The 17,007-nt window shown below is 42.8% G+C and overlaps 1 pseudogene; it reads left to right on the top strand.

Annotated features, from left to right (window-relative positions):
• LOC140507328 (cytosolic phospholipase A2 gamma-like) overlaps window positions 1–17,007 on the top strand; it is a 72,922-nt pseudogene that overhangs the window by 35,112 nt on the left and 20,803 nt on the right.

Genomic DNA, 17,007 nt, shown 5'->3' with positions numbered 1-17,007 from the left:
CCAAGACCAAATTTGAACTTGGGTCCTTCTTATTGCAGTGCTGGTACTCGATCCACTGTGACAAGTAGCTGCCTAAAGGATCAGTTTTAAACTGGTATTATTGGGTGATTATGGCCAAAGAAATAGTCTCATCTTGCTTGGAATTTTCATGAGCTGGATGATGTGGAATGGAATCAGTGGCTCTTGAATGATACCCGACAGCCCTACCCATGTACTCAGTGGACACCATGCTCACTTACTTTGTTCGTTGTTTCATCCCTTTGAGATTTGGTAGGCCAACTTGTGAAATGACCTTAGGGAAACCCAGTCAACTGGCTTAGTTTACAGGGGACCATTAGAACATTAGAGAGAGAAAAGGGGACCATTGGCTCTTTAACATGGACCATTTACTAAGTAATAAGGCAAATACAACTGTAACCCTAACATTTACTCAGTAGCCAAACATAGGAATGCTGGGGACATTGCATTCTACTCATGAGCCCAGATTACACTCCCACTAACAAATACTGTGTACCTAAGAGAGTGGAAGGGGAGAGTAAAGTGGACACACACTTACTGAAGTCAAGCTCTAAGTAAAATAAATAGAGAAATCCTTGTGCTTGGATCAAGAAATGACTCTGGAATAGTCTTCAGAAGTCAATCTCTTCATTATGCATTACTTGGTGGGCAAAATCATTTGTTCAGCTAGTTGCTCCCCTGTTGAGCAAGGCCACTTTCCTTCTCCTTTTTGGCTACTGAAGTAGTGTCAGGTTCTTTTTAGCATATACCTACCAGTGGCAAGGTATTCTCAAAGTGTTAGGCTCTTTTAGCAAAATATAATATTAGGCTCTTTTAGGGAACAAGAATTCCGTTGAGTCTGGAAACAATGAAGCTCATCAGATCTGTTCTCTATGATCTATGAGATGTTCTCCCTTCCCAAACCACAAAGGCAGTAAAGACTAACAAAGGCACCCCTGAAAGGTTTCCTGTCTCAAAAGTGACACTCTCTGACAATGAGCCTAAGAACTCTTTCCATAGAGGGAGGATTCTGATGTTCTCCAACCACCTTCCAGACCCTACGTAACTCTTCTCCAATCTACCAGCTACTGACTTCAGCCCACCTGTCATCCTTGTTTGGTCCTTATCAGCTTCTGTATCTTGTGTTATGTCAGGTGCAGCTGCAGTTGTAGCATTTCGGGGAGATATCTGTCATCTGTTTGATGTTAGATGACCAATGTATTCCCTGGAGGCAAGTGTGGACAGTAGGGAGTAGAATGTAATAATCCCCAATTCTACAAAATATCGTAGCTCAAGGGCCATCTGAGCATGCCCCTTCCAAACCCCTTTTCCTCATGGTGATGAAACCGAGGCTCAGAGAGGAACAAGCGTGGCCCCAATATGCAATTCTTAGACTAGAATATCCCAGGAACATAGGATTTAGATCTATAAGGAGTCTTAGAATTGAGCTAGGCCAACCACCTTATTTTAGGGAGAAAGCAGCTGAGGTTCAAAGAGAACAAATTTCTTGGGCAAGGGCAAATAGCTAGTAAGCATCAGATCGAGCTCTCCAACTCAGATCTCAGGGCTCTACTTTCTCTGCTTTTTTTACACAACTCCTCTGGCTTTTTCGTCCTTACTTTTCCCAACACTGGAATTCATTTATAAACATCTTTTGATACTGATTTCTCTTTCTCTAGGCGAAACTTTCCGAAATTTTGTCCGCAAGACCGTCGACTGTCTCTTAGAATGGAAGTGGGGAACAACAAATAACTTTCTGTATAATATGGTAAGGGCCTTTTAGCATTTCTGTATTTGAGTAGGAAAGAACTGGAGCAGTCACTTATCAAATCTGGATCTGGGAAGCTGTATAGCATCTTTGGCAAGTGATTGTCCCCCTGTATGACCTTTCCTGATAAGGATAACGTCCTAGGATTGCTTATTCTATGTAGAGACAAGTATCTTTGTTATGCTGTGTCATATCAACATGCATTTATTTAGAAAGCACTTACTCTCTTCTGTACACTGTGCTAAGTACAGGATATACAAAGAAATGTGAAAAAAGAAACCTACCCAGTCCTTGCCTTTCCGGATTTTGCAGGTTAATGGTGAAAACAACATATAGGAACTATGTACAAACAAGAGAGGGACAGGATAAACTGGGGAAAGTCAAAAGAGAGAAGTCAGTAATGTTAAGGGGGATAAAGAAAGACTTCTTTCAGAAAGTGAGATTTAGCTGAGATTTGAAGAAAAAGAGGGAAGCCAGCAGGGAAGGTAGAGGTGAGGAGGAAGAGTGCTATAGACATGGGGGACAAGCCATGAAATGCCTAGTAAAGAAGTCAGAAAGTAGAGAAATTAAGCAGGGGTGGAAGTGTGAAGGAGATTTTGAGGGGGCATTCATAGAATGATTTCTTATTAGTGAGTGGCAGACAATGTGCCTGTGGTTGATGGTGGGTGAGGTCACAACTAGACATCAAAATGAGTACACTCATTTTTCTGAAGTTTTGTTTCTTTCTAGGCTATTGCTCATGTGATCCTGATTGAAGAATGGGTTGGGTCAACTCCAGCTCTGAGATTCTATGATTTTGTGGGAGTTTTTGGTCTTTTTTTCTCCCAGGCAATGCTCCGACCTCATTTCCTATAGAGCAGAAATATATATATTTGACAGATGCTGGCTGGGCTTTCGACTCTCCTTATCCCCTGGTCCTTCCCCCAGTGAGGAAGAGTGATATCATCCTCTTCTTTGACTTCAGTGAAGGGGATCCATTTGAGGTAATGGGAAGATCATTTTCCCTTCCCAAAGACCCTAGTTGGGGAAATCAAGAAAGCAGGAGCCCTTTCTTAGGATATGAGACTTGAATCCTAATCTCTATTTCATGGTATGTCCTTCATCCAGTCTTTTTGTTTCTCTGATAAGCCTCACTTTCCCTCTCCCAAAAGTGTACTTTTGGGAGGTAGCTTGAAATTCTCTAGAGATGCTTCATGCTTTAGAGCCCTCAGGTGGTAGCTGCAATGGACCTATGTCCTCTCTCCTTAGACAATCAAGGCCACAGAAAATTACTACAAAACCCACCATATCCCTTTCCCTTCAGTGGATGACTGTAAACTGGACCAAGAAGCCAAGGCTCCCTCTGACTTCTACATCTTTGAAGGGGAGAATGCACCTGTGGTCATGGATTTCCCACTTTTCAATAAAGTGAATTGTGGCAGTGAAGGTATGGATTTGGGCTGCAGAGCCACTGAGGTGTCTTGCACTGAGTTGGTGGAGGTTGGTAAAGAGCACTGGGGTACTGGGTTCATAGGGTTTCCTGTCACCTAGAATTTTCACAGTGGGGATGTAAGCAGGAGCTTTTTTGAATGTTGTTTAACTGCTGAAAGAGAGGTATTAGTGGCCTTCAGTTCACTCTAAGCTGTGATGCCTTCTTCTTTCTAGTCTTCTCTATATTAGTCCTGCATGAAATGCGATGATGTAGCAGCCAGTGTTATTGGGATTCAAGTATCAATCATTTGGGTGGTTGTGGTGATGGAGGGATTTGAGAATTGTATAGATCTCTCAGCAAAGTAGTTTGGCTGAAGGCACTTGGGCTGAGGTCCGCCTGACCCAGGGGATTTGCATCCTCTTGTAAATATGTGGCAAGTGTCAGGCATGTTCCCAGGGTTAGCATGGGGAAATTTACTTTGGCTTTTGAATTATTCCTGATTCCACAATAGCCTCACAATGGTAATGGGATATTGCCAAGCCAAGTTTGGGCAGAGTAAAGAACTGTGGTGGCCCCCTTCCCCACATTTGTATTTCTAAGTGCAAGTATGTTTCAGAAGCATTCATGACTTTTCCATCTCTTTCCTGATTTAGCCAGGTCCTCCAAACATTTCTGCCACTGGCAGCTAGGTTTTCACCAGGACCCATTTTAGAGATATTGACCATCATCTTTGAGAACCAGCAGAATTTAGTGTGAGATGAGGTAAGGGACAGTCTGAGGATGTTAGTGCTTTTTTCCAATTAGGTCCACATCTAAGAAGTAGCTCAGTAGTGCCTGGTCTACTTTGAGTCCTATTTGATCCTGGCCAAGGATGGGAAGAACTAGTACATTCACTATTATTTCACACTTCCCAAGGGAATTCAAGTCAACTAACTTTTATTAAATGGGTACAATAATGAGGCTTGTGGTCCACCAAACAAGGTGACTGATTTCAGGGAAAAGAAGAAAATGGGGACTAAGTCAGGAAGGTCCTGTCCCAGCTTTGATCTTATTGGTTTCCCAGATTTGTCCATGGATTCCGTTCTGCTCAGCAGTTGGAGTTAATATTCTGAGGTGCCCCTCATCACCCTCAGCACTAGCCTGCAAGCCTTCTCCCCTTGTTTGGGGACTTGTTGATGTCACAGAAATAACTGGCAGCATCAGTTCTGTTTTCAAATTTAGTGAATCTGATAAACTTTCAGTGACTAATTGTCTCCAGCCGTGTCCCCAGCTAAAGGTCAGACTAGCCACAGTCCTAATGTGTTGTTCCCTTTACAGTGAGCTCTACTGCATATAAGCTTTGCAAGACATGTCACAGACTATCTGTCTAAATATTCTGAAGTTGGTAACTAATAACAATATTAGCAAATGTTCCATGGCTTTGTAGTATTAACACAGTAGTTTGTGATTTGTGGACTGTCTCCCGTCTGTGATCAGTAAACTCCTGCAACATCTCTCCAAAACTTTCAGCTCTTCTTCCTCTTATTACCTGCCCAGCCCAACTCCCTTCTCCCTCCTATATGCCACACCTCAGACTTGCATCACATGAAATTAAACATCAATGGGACAAATTTATAACAGCAAAATTTCAAGGTTCCAAAGATCCCACTTTTTATAGTTTAAAGATTTATAACTGAGAGGAATTTCTGAAGCCATATAGTTACAATTGTACAAAAGTAGAAACCAAGACCCTGAGAGTTTAAATTACTTTCTTAAGGACAAGCAGATTGTACGTAGGAGAACCTGGATCTGGATCCAGGTCTTGTGAGATTATGAATCCAGCACCTTTTCCCACTATTGAATGCATGAATTTCTAATTTTCAGTCATTGCTCTGACTTGTTTTCAAATTGCCCAAGCTGTTTCACCCATGAGAGCAATCCCAGCAGCCTTCTCAAAATTCACAGCAATAACCCAACACTTATGATCTTAAAGTTGAGAATTACTGGAAGCCTTCCAGTTCTCTGGTAGTGATCTCGTTTCGGAGGCATCATCTCTTGACTTTCAGTTGCTGTTCCATGGACTCAGTCAACAGGAGGCTGACACAGATGTAGGGGCTGATATAAAAATGACTGAAATGGGGCTTTAATAACAATAACTAGCACTTATATAGTGCTTTAAAGTTTGCAGACCATTTTATATATATTATCTCATTCAGTCTTCACAACAACCCTGTGAAGTTAGAGAAAAAAATTAAAAGTAAACATGCAATCCTTACCAGGCCCTGCGTGAAGCAGCTGGGAGAGAAAAGAAGACAAAAGACAGTTTCTGCTTACTAGGAGATCAGAGTCTAGTGGGGGAGACATGCAAATAGCTCTATTTACAAGATAAATTGGAGATAATCAATAAAAGGAAGCTGTGAGAAGTAAAAGCAATCAGGAAAAGTTTCCTGTAGAAGTGAGGTTTTAACTGAGACTTGAAGCAAGCCAGGGAATCCAGGAGACAGAAGTGAGAAGGGAGAGAATTCCAGGAATGGGATGCTTAGCCGAGGAAAATCACTGGAATTGGGAGATGCAGTGTCTTGTGTAAGGAACAGCAAAGAGGCCAGTGTGACTGAATGAAGAGCCTGTGTGTGTGTGTGTGTGTGTGTGTGTGTGTGTGTGTGTGTGTATGTGAGTGTGTGTGTTCAGGTGGAAAGTGGAACGTCATGAAGTGCTTTGAATACCAGACACAAGATTTTATATTTGATCCTATAGGTGGTAGTGAGCCACTGATGTTTATTGAATGAGGTCAGAGCTCTGCTTTAGAAAAATCACTTTGGTGTCTGAATGGGGGATGAATTGTCTTGAGGAAGGACTTGAGGGAGGCAGAACCACCTTTGGAGAATTGCAGTAGTCCAGGTGTTAGTTGATGTGGGTCTGTACCAGAGGGGTGGTAGTGTTAGAGGAGAGAAAGGAGCCTATTTGAGATATGACAGAAAGGTGAAATTGATAGACTTTGTCCACTACTGATTGCATGCAAGGGGATAAGAGATAGGGAAGAATCAAGGATGAATCCTAGGTTGTGATTGGAGGGATGGAGTTTACAATGGACAGTGACTGGAAAGTGAAGAAGAAGCAAAAGTTTAGGGGAAAGGATAAGTTCTGTTTGGACATGTTGAGTTAAAGATGTCCAATAGATAGTTGGAGATAGAAGACTGGAAGTCAGGGGAGAGGTTAGGGCTGAATGAGTAGGTAAGAGAATCATCAATATAGAGACATGACAATCGACGCCATGGAAAATCATCAAGTAAAACAGTAGAGAAGGAGAAAATAAGAGAGCTCGGCACAGAGCCCTGTGGGACACGGACAATGAGCAATCATGACCTGTCAGAAGATCCAGCAAAGGATACTGAGGATGAGCAGTCAGAGGAATAGTAGAAGAGCTATGAGGGGGTAGTATCACAAAAATCTACAGAAAAGAGAACATCAGGAGAAGGGGGTGATTAATGGTATCAGAAGCTTCAGAGAAATCAAGGACCACAATTGAGAAAAAGACTTTAGATTAAGCAATTGACAGATCATTAGTCACTCTGGAGAGAGCTAAGCAATGAAGGGAGGGGGGAGATAGAGGAGGGAGAGAGATGAGATAGAGAAAGAGAGTGAAGGAGGCCTGGAAAAGTTGTAATGGCTCCTAAGGCATACCTAGTTCCATGTCAGAAGGCAAGCAGGATGGGGATATTCAAGGAGGCCAGGTCCTTTGGGGTGGTTGAAGGAGTTAAGTATTTGTAAGTCAGAAGATTTTGGGAGGGAGGTGTCGTCAATGTCATCAAATGTGTGACGGGCAGGAAATATTAAGACTTTTTTTTCTTATGTTACTGGGGGCCTTTGCTTTGACTTTGCATGATCACTTGCTAAGGATAACAGACAATAGACTTCTGTACAAGTATGTGAAAGTAGAGTCCTTTTGAAGTCCTTTCCTACTCTGAGTTTCTGTGGCTGCCTGTTTGTATAGTTGCTTTGATGACAAGGGTCCAGATGTAACCCTCTTCAGAGTCCAGAAAGGGCTGCATGTTAATATTATGCTTTCTCTGTCTCTGTCATAGAGGGCATTAAGAGCAGAAATGAGACATATAAAACGATAAACCTCACAAGGTATTCTGACAAAGAAGTGTGTGAACTCCTGGATCTCTCGAAGGCAAATGTCAGAAACATTAAGGATCATATCCTCAAGAGGATCATTGACCTGGCACGGGGAACCTCATAGGAAGCAGCCTCAGGAATTTCTGCCCTCACAGAGTACACATATATCAAGACTGATTTCTGTCACCTGGGATCAGCTGCCATTCCTTCTGTCCTTTGGGAGAGGCAACCTTTCACTTGCTCAATTAAATGCTTCTAGTATCCAGCTTTTGTTTTAAGGCCCCCATTTTGCTGTGTACTCTCATGCTTCATGCAATTTACCCACATTCTGTTTCCCCTTTCCTGGTCCAATAAAATATTGCCTTGGCCCCCAAGAGTCTCTTCTTCCATCCTTCTGGTTTACTCATTGCTGTTTGGAGAAGGTCGGTGTTGGCAGGAGTAGTGCTGATCCAAGGGCCAGGAAATGTGAGTTTGAGTTCTGGCTCAGACACTGGATATATGACCCTATGTCACTCAGGTGACTTCTCTGAGCTTCTGTTATTTCATCTGTAGAATGATAATGTATGCCATGTCTAGTTCACACATTTGTTCAGTGATCTTGGACCAAGAATTCACTTCTTTCTCTATATCCCCCCATTTTTTTTGTTTATTGACTGGTTAGGCTTTTTGAAAAATAGTAACTCAGCTGAAATCAAGCTCTAAAGCCAATCAGGTTTTTTTGTGTGTGTGTGCCAAATTTCTCATTGAAATTTTCACTTCTCCTTTTTTTGTTCTGACTTCAATTATATTAGAAGTCTATTTCCCTTTCTCAATGACACTCACAAGCAGACAAGAAAAACAGGGTAAGAAACATACACATGCCATTCCTTTTATTCTTACAAAGAAAGCGAGAACTTTGGATCACTAGGATTTAACTCTCTTTAACTTGTGCCAGGGTCTTTACCTTCCTCGATTCTTTTTCCCATTTGCTGAGGAGACAGGATATGACAGGAATTGGAGGGCAGAGTAGCCTCCACCCAGAATGTCTCTTTTCCATTCCCATTAGCCTCACCAAGCATGGGTCTACTCAGCAAAAAGATACGGCTTATTTGTCACTAATGTGACTATTTCTCCCACTCTGAAGTTCTCATTTTTTCTCAGCCTCAAAGCAGAAGTCTGATCATTGCCTCAAGTACCTACATGTTTTCTTCTTCATGTTAGATAAGTTTGTTCACAACCATTCCATGGAATAGGAGGTGGGCCAGTCTATATATCTACCTGTCCATCATGAATCTATCTTTCTGTCTATCTATCTATCTATCTATCTACTTATCTATCCATCTATCTATATCTTTATATATATATATATATATATATATATATATATACGTACACTGAATGGTATTTTATTTTTCCTGAATGACGTGTAAAGATTGTTTGCAACATTCATTTTTGTAAAATTTTGATTTCCACATTTTTCTCCCTCCCTCCTTCACCTCTTCATTCTATGAGATAGGAAGGAATCTGATATAATTTGTTAAAAATATTTCCACTTTCGTCATGTTGTGAAAGAAGAATCAAAACAAAATGGAAAAATAACAAGAATGAAAAAATTTACAAATGTGGAAGTAGTATGCTTCCATCTGTATTTTGACTCCATAATTATTTTTCTGGATGTGGCTAGCATTTTCCATCGTGAGTCTTTTGTAAGTCTTAGATCACTGTACTGCTGAGAAGAGCCAGATCTGTCATAGCAGATCATTGTATAATGTTGCTCTTACTATTTCTTTCAGGTTCGTCGTAGAAGGAGAATTTGACCAAGTGACAAGGCTTGGTGGCTTCCTTCCATGACACCATCCTGACCCTCTGCCAGGCCTATAGGCCTGAGGGCTACCTGAGTCTTACCTTACCTGTCCCAGGTCTTCGGTTGGCCAAACCAGATAAACGTATGAGAGAAGAGACTTTCCGGAGTCAAACAAGGGTTAGGCTTTATTCAGGGTCCTGGTTAGATGTGCAGGGGGAACTCTTCCTTAGGAGAGAGAGAGAAATCTCCCAAGGAGGCAAAGATCTTACAGTAAGGGAATGAAAGCAGAAGTGGAAGTGGGGAGAGAGGGGGGAGGGAAGAGCGAAGAGAGGAAAAGGGAAGAGGCGCCTTCTGTCCTGTAAGGGCCCCTCCCGCGCTAAGAGCACCTTCAGGCTTTCCTGACCCTAATTAAGCTCTCCAGCCGCATAGTTTGCACCTGAATACCGTGCCTGTTAGATAACAATAGGTGTGCCCAGATCCGGGTCAGTCTCGAGGGCGGGGATGCTCCTCCCATCACGTTTCTCACGGGAAGAGGCGGAAATACACGAGATAGCTCGGTCTCACTCCTGGATTCCCTGCTGTTTTCTGGGGGGCCTCATGAGAACTCTAAGATTTAGAAGTTCCCACCTTTACCCGCCCGAGACTGTCCACATGGAATTGAGCTTCCACCCCCAACATCTCCCCTTTTTTGTTTTGCGCAGAGCGCACATGGCCCTAGAGCAAATAGCGGCTGGAGGCTGAGTGGGTCAGGAAGGCCTTTAGCATATGAGTACCCCACAACAAGAGCTTCATTTACACAGAAATCTGCAGCTAGCACAACTGACAAAGAGAGGCATCCAACAAAACAAAGATGAAACTAAATGGCTGAATTACAACAAGAGGAAGTGCAATCACTAATTTCAAAGCATATTCTAAGAGAAGTAGCTCAGTGCTGGCGCCTTACACATCACCACCCCCTCAGTCATGCAAATGGACCTCAACGGCCAAGCCTGTGGTATTCAGGCGAAAAGTTGGTCACCTCCCCCCCGCGTGTCCTGGGTTCGTGATATCGAAGTCCTCCTTCAGCCGCTGAAAGGAGATGCCTAGATGGAGTGGGCAGCAATGTCAGTGGTTGGGATGAGTGCTGCTTCCTCTCTGGGCAGCAAGGTCAAAGCTGTCAGCAGCAGACTCAGGTGGTGCATGATCCTTCTCCGGGGTCTCCGGGGTCTCCGGGCTCGTCGCTTCCTGCGTCTCCGTCGTCTCCGACACCGGTTTTCCACCTACGGATTCTGCTAATGGGAATCCACGCGTCTCCTTTTCCTGTGGAGACACAAACATACCCTGGACCCCATATTAGTATCTTATACGGACCTTGCCATTTCCCTGAGGCCATATCCTTTACCATGGCCCATGTTTCCTTATTTCCAGCCTGGGTATTACTTTCCTTGCGGGGTTGTCGTGGAATAGTCACAAAATGTCTCATAGCTGGAGTAGTATGTGAGTTTTTTGAGATAGCTGTATCAAGCTCTGATTGTGTTAGGCGACCTCTTCCCCTTTTTTGTTTAGCGAGGATCGCCTTTAAGGTGAAGTTGATAAGGCTGCATACTGGCTGTTTACTTTGGTATTGCTGTTGCCTGGTGCTTACAAATGCTTGATTAACATCTGTAAGGAACCTGAATTTTACAGGTTTTTTCTTTATAACAAACACAGGAGCATTCCAGGGTGCTAATTGCTCCTTAACCAGTATTTGTAGTGCCTGGAGTTTTTCTGGAGTCAGGGGCCATTGCTCCACCCAAATCGGGGTGTCTGACTTCCAATTCAAGGGTGGGGACTCCAGTGCAACTGCAATGGCCCTTACTAGAAATTTGATAGCCTCATCCCCAGGCGGCTCTGATGTCTCTGCCCCAGATGTTAAAACTAAGTCCTGGAATCACCAACGGCCATACGGTCCCTTGGCGATCCTCTGCCTCCCACTTTACTGGGTGCATTGTCTCTAAGGTATTTTGGCACCCTCCTATTCCCCACACTGGTCTCTGGCTTTCTTTGAGCTTCCAGTGCCGGTGTACTGAGCAACCGCTAAGGCAGGTCCTATCCGCTCGAGTATGGAGCATGCTATAAGGAGGCGCAGAGGGAAGACACGGTATATGCTCCCCTGCCTCGCCTTTCCCATCTGCTAGATGGAGCTCCGAACCTATTTTTTCTCTACACTCCTTAACTTTCTGCTTGCCAGGGTTCTCCCCTCCCCTCTCTCCGCTTCCACTCTCATTCCAATCCCGCCCTGGTTTCTCCGGGCCATCCAAAAGACTTTTAATCACACCGAATATCAGGAAATCTAAATCCTCCAGCTCCCCAGGGCATTGTTGTTCATAAGCGGTCATTTGTTCTCCGACCGCTCCCCATCTTTCTCTTGATATTCCGGTCTGCTCGAGCCAAGGAGAGACCTTCCAAATCCTTTCACAAAATTCTCGGAGGTCGTTTAACTCTATAGTGACCCCCGCCTCCCTGCATTCCCTGTAAAGTATCTCAGCCCAGACCTCCTGTTCCTCTGGCTTTATTACTGGCAATTGATTCCCCATCCCTGCCCTTTTCCCATGGGTGTGGGAAGCTACTCACTCTTTCTCTCCTTCCGAATCTAGGATTCGGGACTCGCGTCTTTCATAGCCCCTTCCGGGTGTCCCAACCACCCAGGATATCTGCGTCTGTCCCTGTTTGGAAGCGCCAACTGCCAGGCCTAGAGGCCTGAGGGCTACCTGAGTCTTACCTTACCTGTCCCAGGTCTTTGGTTGGCCAAACCAGATAAACGTATGAGAGAAGAGACTTTCCGGAGTCAAACAAGGGTTAGGCTTTATTCAGGGTCCTGGTTACATGTGCAGGGGGAACTCTTCCTTAGGAGGGAGAGAGAAATCTCCAAAGGAGGCAAAGATCTTACAGTAAGAGATTGGAAGCAGAAGTGGAAGTGGGGAGAGAGGGGGGAGGGAAGAGCGAAGAGAGGAAAAGGGAAGAGGCGCCTTCTGTCCTGTAAGGGCCCCTCCCGCGCTAAGAGCACCTTCAGGCTTTCCTGACCCTAATTAAGCTCTCCAGCCCCGTAGTTTGCACCTGAATACCGTGCCTGTTAGATAACAATAGGTGTGCCCAGATCCGGGTCAGTCTCGAGGGCGGGGATGCTCCTCCCATCACGTTTCTCACGGGAAGAGGCGGAAACACACTAGATAGCTCGGTCTCACTCCTCGATTCCCTGCTGTTTTCTGGGGGGCCTCATGAGAACTCTAAGATTTAGAAGTTCCCACCTTTACCTGCCCGAGACTGTCCACATGGAATTGAGCTTCCACCCCCAACAACCCTCCCTTTATTAGTTTCCTTTTCTAACCACCATGAGGTCACCCCATTCCCCTTCACTACATGCCCGATGACACTTCATACTGTAATGTATCTGGATAAGAGGGCCTTCATTGGCCTTAGTTCTTCTTCTTTATATACCAAGCCATTAGGGAACCACAAGGTTGACAAATGGCAAATTTCACTTTTGTCAACAACTATCTCCATTCTGTGTTTACTCTATAGAATGTACTTCCACTCTGAAATCATGATCATGTTGCCAAGGCTAGGGTGATCTATTTGGGAGTGAGGAAGCTATAAATTCTCCTAGCCTGTATTTAATGCACAATATAAGGGAAATTATCAGAAATGAAATTCTGAAACCCAGACCATTCTATGTGGAGACAGAACAGGAATTGCCTTAAGAGATCAATGTAGATGCAAAGGGAACTCTTGAGCCCACTTAGATTTTGAAAAGCTGTATTGAGATGATAGGAATAAGGAAAAGGACAGTTAACAGTGGATGGATGTAAAAGGATATTTTGAGGTGTGCTGAAGCCAATGGAGAGCGGAGATTGGTGAGGCAACTTCAAGACAACAGAAAGGGCTTTTCATTTCTGGCTGATGGAAAATCAAGAATGCGATTAGGCCACAGGTTAGGATGGACAGGATGATCACTGACAATAGGGAGAGGCAGAGGTGCTCAGTTCATTTTTGCTCTTGTGCTTTCTGCCAAGGAGAGTGACCTTTGCAATGGAGAGGCTATAACAACAATGGTTCTCAGAGATCTGCTCCCCAATGTAAGTGAGGGGATAGAGAGTGCTGAGAAGCCACAGAAGAGCTCAGCTGACCTGACTGAGATGGATTCTGAGTTCAGGAGACTGTTGGAGGCAGAGGGACTGAGGAGGCCATGTCAATAACATTTAAAAAATCTCCATTCAGTAAGGACTTGTCCAGCACCTAGAATGCACTAGATTGTGCTACCACTGAAGATGCAAGTGCAAAGACTGAAGCCATCCCTATGGTTATGGAGCTTCCCTTCTATTGGGGGAGATAAGGAACATGTGTAAAAATATACACAACCTAAATATGGAGGAAATGTAAATAGGAAGTTAAGTGCAAAGTATTTTGGGGGAGGGTGAGGACAGCAGCAACTTGCTGATATCAAACAGCCTGGGCCCTTTATAGGTTTTTCTATGAGTGAATGACTTAAATCAAAGTCAACAATTGGGAAAGGAGCCATGTTTCAAGACCTCAGCTACTTCTCAAACAAGCCTAGAAAGCTGAAATGGAAGCAAGAAAGACAGAATGCACACATAGACATTCAACTTCTCTGAGGATACGTGAGGAATCATCATCTGCTATTGCTTCTCTGTCAACTTTGGGTAGCAGTACAGATTCAGCCCATTCTGTAGTTGTCACTCAGAACATCTCCATCATCCTTGCACCCAGTTTATCACTCTGCTTATGCTGACCCAGGCTAGACTAAATCTAATGTCTTCATCTAAAGCCATAGTGGTGACTCCTCATGTCCTTCCCTGCCACTCACAAACACATTCCTGTTCGATGTTTGGGGATGGTCGTTAGAATCCTGAATACTGGATTAATTGCAAAACTAGTAGGTCTATGTCCCTTCCTCAGGGATCTTGAGTCCCTACTCTCTGTGGGCTGAATCAAAGCTTTCTTCAACTGTTGTCTGTGATCCTCATTTTATGTACTGAGGCAGTTTGTAATATTTTTCTTGTATTTTAGCACTGTCAATTTTGACTCTGTGAGAGTTCTGTGAATCTTTCTTATGGCATTTTGTCCACATTTTGGGCCAAGCCTAGGAAATGTTCTAGAACTGTTTCTTATTATTTTGTGGGGAACAAGCATCTCTTAAATGCCTAAAATGTGTGCCAGACACTGTGATAATCCCTTAATATTATCGCATTTGATCAACCCAACAACTAAAGGATGTGTATTATATAATCATTCACTTTATACAATTGAGAAAACTGAGGCAGAGAGAGGTTAAATGACATGAAAAGGGACAAAATTTTCTTCTTTTTAAAAATCAAATTGACCAAAAGTTTATCAATTTTATTGTTTTTTTTTTTCCATAAAACCAGCTCAGCCTTATTATTTAGCTCAAAAGTTTTCTAAATTTCAATTTTATAAATCACTCCTTTGGTTTTCAGTATTTCTGGATTTTCATTTTTATTTATTTTTTTAATTAATTAATTAACTTTTAGTTTTTAACATTAGCTTTCACAAGAGTTGAGTTCCAAATTTTCTCCCCATCTCTCCTCTCCCTACCACAAAACACCGTACTTTCTGATTACCCCTTCCCTCAATCTGGTCTTCTTTCCATCACACCCCTTCCTTCCCTAATCCACATCTTTTCTCTTTTCTTGTAGGGCAACATAGATTTCTATACCCCATTACGTGTATTTCTTATTTCCCTCTTGCATGTGAAAACAATTCTCAACATTCATTCCTTAAACTTTGAGTTCCAACTTTTCTCCCTTCCTCCCTCCCCACCCATCCCCACTGAGAAGGCAAGAATTCAATCTGGGCTATATATGTGTAGTTTTGCGGAATACTTCCATAATAGTCATGTTGTGAAAGATTAACTATATTTCCCTCCGAACTATCCTGCCCCCTATTTATTCCATTCTGTCTTTAGACAGTGTCCCTCCCCTAAAGTGATTACTTCTTATTACTCCCTCATCCCATTTGCCCTCCCTTATCATCCCCCACCCCACTTTTGTCCTTCTTCCCTACTTTCTTATAATGGAAGATAGAGTTTCATACAAAATTGAGTGTGCATGTTATTCCCTCCTTAAGCCAAATGTGATGTGAGAATCCTACACATTTTACTTCTCACCCTGCTTTCTGCTCCATTGAAAAAAACTTTTTCTTGCATCTTTTATGAGAGTTAATTTGCCCCATTTCATTTCTCCCTTTCTCCTCCCAATATATTCCTCTCTCACACCTTAATTTTTTCTTTTTAGATATCATCACTTCCTATTCAATTCACCCTATGCCCTCTTTCTATATGTATACAATCCCTGCAGCTACCCAAATAGTGAGAAAAGTCTCAAGAGTTACAAATATTATCTTTCCATGTAACAATGTAAACAGTTCAGATTTAGAAAGTCCCTTTCAATTTCCCTTTCCTGCTTACCTTTTCATGATTCTCTTGATTCTTGTGTTTGAAAATCCAGTGTTCCATTCATCACTGGTCTTTTCATCAAGAATGCTTGAAAGACCTCTCTTTCATTGAATGACCATTTTTTTCTCTGAAGTATAATACTCAGTTTTGCTGGGTAGATGATTCTTGGTTTTTATCCTCGTTCTCTTTTTAGATCTCTTTCAGCAGTTGATCAGTGGATTCTCTCAATATTAATTTTACCCTCTGGTTCTAGAATACTAGGGCAGTTTTCCATGATAATTTCATGAAAGATGATTTCTAGGCTCTCTGTTTTTGATCACAGCTTTCAGGTTGTCCCATAATTTTTAAATTGTCTCTCCTGGACCTATTTTCCAGGTCAGTTGTTTTTCCAATGAGATATTTCACATTGTCTTCTATTTTTTTCACTCTTTTGGTTTTGTTTTGTAATTTTGTGGTTTCTCGTAAAGTCATTATCTTCCATCTGCTCCATTATAATTTTTAAAGTTCTATTTTCTTGAGTGAGCTTTTGAACGTCCTTTTCCATTTAGCTAATTCTGTTTTTTAAAACATTTTTCTCCTCATTGACTTTTTGGACCTCTTCTTCCATTTGAACTAGTGTATTTTTAAAGGTGCTATTTTCTTCAGCATTTTTTGAGTCTGCTTTAGCAAACTGCTGACTTGCTTTTCATAATTTTCTTGTGTTGCTCTCATTTCTCATTCTAATTTTTCCTCTATGTCTCTTACTTGATTTTCAAAATCCTTTTTGAGCTCTTCCATGACCTGAGTTCATTGCATATTTATTTTGGAGGTTTTGGATGCAGAAACCTTGACTTTATGTCTTCCTCTGATAGTATTCATTGATGTTCCTCATCTGCAAGGATGGAAGAAAATGCCTTTTCACCAAGAAAGTAATCTACTGTAGTCTTATTTTTCCCCTTTTTTGGGCATTATCCCAGCTAGTTACTTGACTTTTCAGTCCTTTGTCAAGAGGAGGGTATGCTCTTGGGACCTGTAAGTTCTCAGTTTCTTCCAAGGTGGCATAATCAAGGGAGAGGATCTTACTCCTCTCCTGGCCTGTGCTCTGGTCTGGGAGCTACTAAAGCTTTTATGCCTAGGTTCTGCGAGTAGAATTCCCTTTCCAGAGCACCCATCAGCTCCACCATGCCAGCACTCTTCATCACCCCAGCACTCTTCATCAGCCCAGGACCATCACTCAAGGCTGAGACCCAGATCAGCTGCTCAATTCTCGTTGGGTCTTTAGGCTGAAGGCTGCAAAAATGGACACTACTGCGGCTGCCACCTGAGGCTAGGGCTAGGGGAGGACCTTTCTCCTTTTAGTTTAATGCAGCTTTCCTGCTGGGCTCATTGCAGTTTTGAATATACCATTCCCCATCATGTCTAGTCTGTCTCCACTCTCCTGGCAATCTTCGATTCCCCAGTACAGACACCACAACCAGCAACTACTCTTCTGGAGACACTGCTAGGACATCAATGAAAAT

This window comes from Notamacropus eugenii, chromosome 5 (genome assembly GCF_028372415.1).
Source record: "Notamacropus eugenii isolate mMacEug1 chromosome 5, mMacEug1.pri_v2, whole genome shotgun sequence".
Taxonomy (NCBI): Eukaryota; Metazoa; Chordata; class Mammalia; order Diprotodontia; family Macropodidae; genus Notamacropus; species Notamacropus eugenii.
The sequence above is the reverse complement of the archived record's forward strand: the minus strand, read 5'-3'. Positions and strand labels throughout refer to the sequence as shown.